The sequence below is a fragment of the Rana temporaria genome, chromosome 4, assembly GCF_905171775.1.
Source record: "Rana temporaria chromosome 4, aRanTem1.1, whole genome shotgun sequence".
In the NCBI taxonomy this organism is placed as follows: domain Eukaryota; kingdom Metazoa; phylum Chordata; class Amphibia; order Anura; family Ranidae; genus Rana; species Rana temporaria.
Window position 1 is genome coordinate 156,656,871 of NC_053492.1, and position 9,525 is coordinate 156,666,395.

The 9,525-nt window shown below is 37.5% G+C and overlaps 1 protein-coding gene across 2 annotated transcripts in view; it reads right to left on the bottom strand.

The window, feature by feature from the left end:
- Positions 1-8,822: 8,822 nt before the first annotated feature.
- SHOX2 (short stature homeobox 2) overlaps positions 8,823-9,525 on the bottom strand; it is a 14,789-nt gene continuing 14,086 nt past the window's right edge. For both annotated transcript variants that reach the window (XM_040349253.1, XM_040349254.1), the window contains exon 5: positions 8,823-9,525. This exon is cut by the window's right edge. The gene's annotated coding sequence lies outside the window, so the exon portion shown is untranslated.

The following is a 9,525-nucleotide window of genomic DNA, read 5'->3' on the forward strand; positions in this document are numbered from 1 at the left end:
AGGTAACTCTTGTTACAAGCAGTGTATAAATCCAAAAACTGACACGGTGTAAAACAAAAAATAAAGATATCCTCCAGGTGAACTAGTGGTCACAGCGGACCAACGAATAGCCCAAGTGTTACTCACAGCCCTTGTGCAGGTGTACTGGAGCTGCTGCTTAGGTAATTGAGCTGGTGGCAGATTAGACCATTCCACGTTCAAGCTTAGAAAGTTAGGTGTGCGGTTGTGACTTCAGTAATCACTCCCCGACATGTTTCATCGAAATGATTTCTTCATGGGGAAATCATTTCGATGAAACATGTCGGGGAGTGATTACTGAAGTCACAACCGCACACCTAACTTTCTAAGCTTGAACGTGGAATGGTCTAATCTGCCACCAGCTCAATTACCTAAGCAGCAGCTCCAGTACACCTGCACAAGGGCTGTGAGTAACACTTGGGCTATTCGTTGGTCCGCTGTGACCACTAGTTCACCTGGAGGATATCTTTATTTTTTGTTTTACACCGTGTCAGTTTTTGGATTTATACACTGCTTGTAACAAGAGTTACCTTTGTGAGTGCATTCTTTGGGAGATTTGTAGTGTGTTATTAAAAGTTGTGTTACAGTATCACACTATTGTGCTCTCTTTTTCTTATTTGCATATGGCTGTTATCTTGGAGTTTTCTTTTTGCTTCGGATCTCCATCTGTTTAACTGAATGCTCCACCCTATATGAAAAGAAGGAGTTCTATCAACTAAACTGAGGGGGTCAGTTAACAAGCCTGTGTGCCTAAACACGAAAGTGTCAGGCCATTTGTTGCGGTGAGTTTGCATTTCTGATGGGTGGTGGAAGCACGCAGTCACTGTGGTGTGGTGAAAGCACTTATTGAAGATCGGGAAGGATTTTTTCTTTTCCTTTGCTCTCCATTTATGAACTATTTATATATATTTTTTTGTTCACTTAGACAGTTCATGGACTTTATTTGCCAACCTGGTATTTTTTGATGCGATTTTTGCACGGATTTTTGGACACTTATATATTGACTCACTTAGAGGGTGGATTATTTATTTATTTTTCACTATGTCACTGTACCAATATTATATTTGTTGATATTTACATTTTCACATATTTTTTTGAGCGCTGTTTAATATCACATTTGGCACCTTATTTATAATAGGTATCACTGTATTTGCATATTAACTATTTTGGATTCTATAATTTTTAAAGCAGCAGCTCTTGCATATTTATTAATTTATTCATTTATTTTATAAATATCACTAGTGTTCACATTTATTCTCCAGCTACGCGCAGTGAGGGTGGCTCACATTAGACGGCCCTTATCTCCACCCCTTTTTTGTACCTTACCTTCTGCTAAGAGGCTCAATGGAAAGTTAACAACAACAGTTTGCATCAGATTGCATAGTACAAAAGTAGCATGCAATGCAGTTGCTGTGCGTTTGAAAAAGTAGAGCATGCACTTCTCTTGGTGCGGTGTGATTTCATCCCATTCATAGTGTATAGGGCTGAAATCGCATTGCACAGAACTGCATGTGAATTACACAGGAACTGCACACGCATAGCATTCCTGTGCAATTCACATGCAGTTCCTAGTGTGAATGGGTCCTTAGTCTGCCAGCATCTAGGTTGATATTATAATAGCTAGGTCACAAAAGCACTATCTGCTTCTGTTATTTATTTATTTTCAATAAGAGAAAGCTAGAATTCCTTAAAGTGGTTGTAAACCCACTATTTTGACTTTTACCTACAGGTAAGCCTATAACAAGGCTTACCTGTAGGTAAGGAGAATATCTCCTAAACCTGCACGGTTTAGGAGATATTCCCCTCGCAATGCGGGCGGCACATGCGCAGGGGGAATCCACGGCAAAAGGCCCGGCATCCGCCGGACCCTGCCGATTTTAAATCTCCCGCGCGCACGCGCGGGAGTGACGTCATCGCCGCTCCAGCCAATCACAGCGCTGGAGCAGCGATACCCGGAAGACACGCCGGAGCAAGATGACATCCTGCTCGGCGTGGACCAAGTAAGTGGTGGTCACCTCGTTCCGAGGTAAGTATTTCATAATCGGCTAGTATGCGGTGCATACTAGCCGACTATGCCTTTTGCCTTGTAGGTTTAAAAAAAAAAAAAAAGTTTATGCGGTTTACAACCGCTTTAATAAAATAATGATCAATCAGTTAAAAAAAAAATATCCTAACCAGTTGTTTGCCAGTTTTTTTAGTAGTCTGGCTGCCATGTTGATCCACTAGCTTCAATGCTTACCAGATCACTAACCTGGAACAGAGGAGGAATTCTGACTTCACTTTCATTTCAACTCTACATACTTATTTTGGGTCAGAGGCTGTCAGACACTTCTGAAGCCAGATGTTAAGCATGACAGCCCTTGCAAAATGCCATTATTATAGGAAAAAGTGAGCAAATGGAAGCAGTTGTGTTTTTGTCATGGTGGATTTCCTTCATTGCAGCAGGGAAGTCAATTTAAAAAACTGTGAATATTTTGGGGACGTGAGACTAGATTGTAGCAATGAAGTTACAGGTATTTTTTAAGCACTTGCTTATCCTGATCCTAAAAAACAGTGCATGTTGGCATTTATCTGCATCCAGATAGAGAGCTGTGTTGAGAGGCCCCAACACAGCTCTGTAAGACCTCGTCTGGAATATGCAGTTCAGTTTTGGGCACCTGTTTTTAAAAAGGATATCGGGGATCTGGAGAAAGTGCAGAGAAGGGCAACCAAACTGATAAGAGGCATGGAGGAACTCAGCTATGAGGAAAGATTAGAGGAACTGAATTTATTCACTCTTGAGAAGAGGAGATCAATGGGGTGTATGATCAACATGTACACATATGTAAGGGGTCCATATAGTGAACTTGGTGTTGAGTTATACACTTTACGGTCAACACAGAGGACAAGAGATTTAATCTCCAAATATGGAAATTAACCTCCAGAGGTGGTTCTGGCCAGCTTAGTAGATTGCTTTAAGAAAGGCCTGGATACTTTCCTAAATGTACATAATATAACTGGGTACTAACATTTATAGGTAAAGTTGATCGAGGGAAAATCGGATTGCCTCTTGGGGGATAAGGAAGGAATTTTTTCCCCTGCTGTAGCAAATTGGATCATGCTCTGCTGTGGTTTTTCGCATACCTCTGGATCAATTGTGGGTATAGAATTGGGTATATGGGATTGTATGATATATTTTTTTTTTTTTTTTTTATGGTTGAACTGGATGGACTTGTGTCTTTTTTCAACTCACTAACTATGTAACTCTATGCAGCTTTCTACTTTACAGTTAAGAGATTTAAAGTAAACCCGTAGAGGGGGAAATGTTACTGACTGTCATATTAATCGCATACTTCTAATACTTTATTTTTACAGACCTGGGGCAAGTCTCAGAAAAGCGTGCTCACAACACTGTGATAATACTTTACATGGGATCAATTCAACAAACTAAATCTGCACACATATATGAAAGATCAGCTGAGTCAGCACACATGTTTGCATTGTGTGCAGTGTGTTTTGGAATGTTGGGAACTATAAGAAACTCTAATTTTACAAAGAAGAGTTCGTCATTGTACTTTGTGTTTGTTTCCCCTCTTTTTGCCCATTTGTTTTCCTGTCATTTATATAACCTCCAATATTTTAAGTGAAAACATGGAAGATTGAAAAAGTAAAATTGCATTAGTTTATGTGCCTTTTGTGTAACAAGGAAAAAACGCTAACATAGAATTTTTACTCAAAATCTGATGAGTGAATAAAATTAGAAAAAGGTAAATTTTATTCCATGTCTACAGGCCACCAGTGGAAGACAACCACTTGTTTTAGTCCTTAATGGCCCCAATATCAGCTACTGCGGCCTGTGCAGACCCCACTTTTTCAAAAATCATAATTAAGTACAATAAATTACGTAATCTTAGGAACCTTATCTGAGGCATTGTAATATTGTCACCAAACTATTTCTATCCTGAATCTGAAATAGTGAAATGGGAGTGACTTTAGTGGTGTCACACAGTGAACTCTTTCTATCTCTTTCTATTGTAGCATTGTAAAGATGAAAATAATAGGTAAATACATTTAGATAATAAAAAGCCCCAAAGTAAGAAACAGAAAGTAAAACACTAGAAAGGATAATTCTACTTTTTCTTAAATAGGCGAATTTAGGCGTTGCGTTTGACAACTTCCTCAGCAGGCCGCTCTGCTGAGGAAGTTGTCAAACGCAACGCGTCCGGGGGTCAGGAGCCTTACTACACGTCGCTCGTTGCTGTCCCAAAGAACTCTGTGATGCCATGATTTTCATATGCCTTCTTTGAACCGGCTAATGTGTGAGTAGCCTGTGTATGTTTTTACTGAATTAAAGCAATTGAACCCAGCGGAAGCTCTTAGATATTGTCTTTTTCCCTGCATGTTCCGGTCTATGTGTTTGGCTGTCATTATGAGGAATTGAAACATCACTTTGCTCCCTGGTTTTCTTTGCTGAATTTTACATGCACATTTGACCATCTGGTGATACAGTGGTCGACTGCTGAGGTGAGAGTACCCATCTTTATCGGTGGAGGGATCACGTTTTATGTTTGGTGTGCCTAATATCACGTGGTGAAGATTCCTAAAGAATTGGATCGCTGGATCTTTTATTTCTTTTGGACTTATTGTGGATTATTTCACTTTTTTAATATTGCTTTGCGCTGCACTGCTCTTTACTTACTTATATCACGTTTGGATTTTGTGAATGTCCTTTTAGCGTACAGCTAGCATTCTAGTGAATTATAACCAAGGTTTTTTTTCACGTAATTTATAATTTATAATTTTTCTTTAATTAATTCCACTTGTAATTTGGGATTATTGTATTTTGATCTAGTTTTTTTTGCGCTGATTGCACCCCTTGTCTACTATTTTTGAATTTAACTTATATTTGAACTTTGCAATCACAGAGTAATAGACGTGGGGTTGATTTACTAAAGGGAAATAAACTGCACACTTTGCAAATGCAGTTGAACCTATTTTCCTTAGTAGATGTAATGTGGTGAAGCTTCACTTTGTGAAGAATACCCAATCACATGCAAGGAAAAAAAAGTGTTTTTTTTTTGCCTTTAGTAAATCTCCCCCATTATGTCAGTTCTTATGGTATACTGAAAAGCTACACCGGCACATAGGAGTTAATTTACTAAAGACAAATACACTGTGCACTTTGCAAAGTGCAGTTGCACTCTACAAGTGCAGTTTCTCCAGAGATTAGTAAATGAGCAAAAGCTCTGCTGACTTCAATCATCCAATCGTGTGCAAGCAAACATTAAATTTTTTGATTTTCCTTCCACTCCTTGGTACTCTTTGCAAAGTGAAGCTTTACATCATTTACTAAACTCTGGAGAAACTACACTTTGCAAAGTGCACAGTCTATTTGCCTTTAGTAAATTAACCCCGTAGTGTCTATAGATAAAACCTTTACTCAACAAATGTCCCAGTGATTTATATATTTATATTTTTGGACACATTAGGTCCTTTGGTATCTTGGTACGTTGCATTAATGTATGTATGTTAACACAAGTTTTTATGCTTGTTAATGTGTATTGCATCAAAGCAGACCACTCACATGAATTGGCTAACAAGGAACCAAAATGTCCAAAAAATGGGCATGCACCATTTTTGGCAGAAGAGTGCACCACAAGCACACAATAGTGTGCTAACCTGAATTGTATTTCATCATGAAAGTCAGTGCTTGCAAAATACAGCATCCCTTAACTTTAGTTTATTACCAATAAACTCTAATCTTAAATAAACCTACTCTGTACCTCATTGCTTTTTAAAAACTAAAGTTTAATACACGTCTTTATTTTATATATTATTTATTGCTTATCTCAAAACTGTAATAATATGGGGTACACATATCACTAGATGACACTCCTGCACAGCAGCAGTGGTTGTCTTCCAAAGGTGGCCTGTAGACATGGATTATTACCTTTTTTACTTTCTTTAATCATCAGATTATATTTTACTGCTCCTCTTGCCCATGATAAGAAAAATATGACTGTACTTTTTGTTATATTAAATAAAATAATACTGTCATTTTTAATGTACAAACTTGAAGAAAAAAACAAATCTGTTGATTGCAAAGCAAGATTTCTGTATTTTACTAAGACTAAAAAGGCAGAAACTGCTTTCTTGAAAGAAAACACTTTTGCTGCCAGATACCCTTTAAAGCCATGTTGCCACTGCTAAGCAGTCAGAAATGGAAAATTGTTGGTTTCAGGCCTCGTACACACGACCGTTTTCCTCGTCGTTTGTATGTTTTTCGTCGAGAAAACTGTCGTGAATCTCGACGAGAAAAAAAGAGAACCTGCTCTCTTTTTTCTCATTGGGGAGTCTCAATTTCCTCGTTGTGTTTCTCGTCGGGGTGGTTTACGACGAGAAACATGTTCGTGTGTATGCTTAGAAACCTGCGCATGCTCAGAATAAAGTATAAGACGGGAGCGCACCTTCGGTAAAAGTAGCGTTAGTAATGGAGATAGCACATTCGTCACGCTGTAACAGACTGAAAAGCGCAAATCGTCTCTCACCAAACTTTTACTTAACACGCAGTAACATGAGATTAGCAAAAGCAGCCCCAAGGGTGGCACCAATGGAATCGAACTTCCCCTTTATAGTGGTGTCGTACGTCACTGCATTTGAAAACCACAACATTTTGTCTTGATCGTGTGTATGCAAGGAACTCGTCGAGGAAAATTACGTTTCTTTAAATACGAGATTCTTGGTCGTGTGTACGAGGACTAACTTTTTTTTCTAGGCTAATTGTGTATGATCATTTTTTTTAATCTTAGCTTAACAGCAATCATAAGTATGGTTTTCTTAACACCATATATCTGCTAGTTGACAAATGCTGAATACATCTGTTAGTGAAAGCCCTAAAGGGGTTAATTTACTAAATCTGTAGAGTGCAAAATCTGGTGCAGCTCTGCATAGAAACCAATAAGCTTCCAGATTTTTTTAATTTATTTTTTTGTCAAAGCTTAATTGAACAAGCTGAAGTTAGAAGCTGATTGGCTACCATGCACATCTGCACCAGATTTTGCATTCTCCAATTTTAGTAAATCAACCCCAAAGTGATCTAAACACCTGTTTCAAGAAGCGTTTAGCAAACTTTAGCAGATGTGTAGCCGACTTCAGCAGCTGATCTTTACATATGCATACTAATGTCTGCTGAAACTGGTTTAGGCTCCATGCACACTGGGCTTAAAAATAAGTTTTGTTTTTTTGGAGTAAAAAATGTCCATATAGAGCATTTTTTATACAAAGTTAAGATGAGTCTTATGTTTTTTCTGCCAGTGAGCTCCAATCAGAAACGTGAATGAGAAATGTTTTTTTTTCTGCCTCTAAACATTGTTTTTAAAATATGCCTCCTTACGTCCTAATGTGCGTTCACACATAGGATAACATTAAGTTGCTTCTACAGGCAGAACACAAAACTCCTGTAGAAGCAAAGTTTTTTAAGCCAGTATGCATGGAGCCTTAATGTTAGCAAAATATAATAGAGTTGATTTACAAAAGGAGTAAAGAATGGTGACTAAGTAAACTAACTGTTGATCAAGCTCTGTAAATATCTCGATGCTGTATTAGCCTGAATCTACCAATCAATTTATAGCAATAATCTAGATTTTTTTAATTCTCTTCATAGGTGACTGTGTATTTGAAGTGAGCATATACATTTACCTGTTCAAGTGAGCTTACACTTTGCCAAGTAAAACGCCTCTTTGCCTTCAGTAAATCAACCCTATTGCTTTACATGCTACTTTTTTTTAAATGCCCATCTATATGTAGCCTTCAAATCTCTTACACTATAGCAGAAAGCCTCAAGCCTCGTACACACGACCGAGGAACTCGACGGGCGAAACACATCGTTTTCCTCGTCGAGTTCCTTGTTAGGCTGTCGAGAAACTTGACAAGCCAATTTTCTCCATTCCCGTCAAGGAAATAGAGAATATGCTCTCTTTTTGGCTCGTCGAGTTTCTCTACAGTTTCCTCGACGAAAATGTACACACGACCGGTTTCCTCGGCAAAAAAATATCTCCCAGCAAGTTTCTTGCTGGTTTTTGCCGAGAAACTCGGTCGTGTGTACGAGGCTTCATAGGTTCAGCAGGTCTCAGAATTTTTGTTTTGTGCTGTTTTCTAAACACCTTGGACAATTATTCAAAATGATCATGTTAGAATTAAATAAACAATAAAATGGAACATTCATCTGGACATTAATAGCCTAAGTAAAAACATACTGATTTATCTAATTGACTTTTTTGATACCCTTTTCGATGTCTTTTAAGTAAAAAAAAAATCTTTACAGTCTAATACAGTCTTTACAGTCTAATCTTTACATCTAATCTGATGTAATTCAGGATGACCATAAACTCTTCGGCGATAGGGTTCCAAAAGCATACTTTTGGCCTTTACTACCACTAGCACATGTAGCATTGGTATTTGCAGAAATAAATGGAAAAAAAAGCAGCAATGATATTTTAACAGTACCAAAGCACCAGAATGAGAAAACAATGCAGTGTTTTAATTCAGTTTTTCAGGTTTCTTATTGGAAATTACGTAGCCAAAAGTGGTTTAACAAAGAGGAAATAAACCTGAGTGATTTTGTTTTTAAAATATATTGTACCAACATCAAATGTAATGCAGTAATAACATACAAATTGTAAAATAACTTAAGAGCACACTGAAAAAAAATGGAATATATAAATAACTTGTTTTCATGGAGAACAAATAGTTACAAAGCCCGCCCATCAAAGTTCATTTAATAAAGACGAGCTTTCCCCCCCCCCCCCCCCCACCCTCCCACCCAAACAGGTCACCTTTTAGTGTCCAGAGATCTCCAAATCATGTTTGCTAGCAAACTGCAATCACAATCGCCACGTCCACATTAAATATCTATATGTATTCAAAATAAAGGTCACACGATACTGGAATAGAATACACCTCTCATGAAATTAAAATGCTAACAAGGAACTATCGATTCACAATGTAACCAAAATAAATTTTGTTCATGTATATTAACATATTTTACATGTAGCCAATGGCTAGCATGAGATGTGCATTAAATATTATCTTTAATACAGTACACTCCTGGCCAATGCTATGTGAAAATATATCTCCACTTAGAATTGTATGTGCTAATGTGTTAAGAAGATAATAAAAAAAAAACAGTCCGTTCAATTTTTAAATACCAAATCTTCGCCATTGTATGTACATTCGACAAGAAATGCTTTGGAAGAACTTCTGTCACATAAAGGGTTAAATAAGAAATATATAGGTCATTTGATTTCCTATCGTTTTATGTGAATGGGATAATAAATTCAAGGAAGAGGGTTTTATTTTGTTGTTGTTGTTGTTGCTTACTTATGTAGCACATTCTGCTGAAATTGAGGATGAAGTGCAAGGGAGATCATAAAATGTGGAAACATGCAAACCAGGAATCTTGAGCAGAATCACCTGTACAATTTGCCAATGGAAATCAGCAAAGAAATAGTCTTTATTTAACTCTAGTCA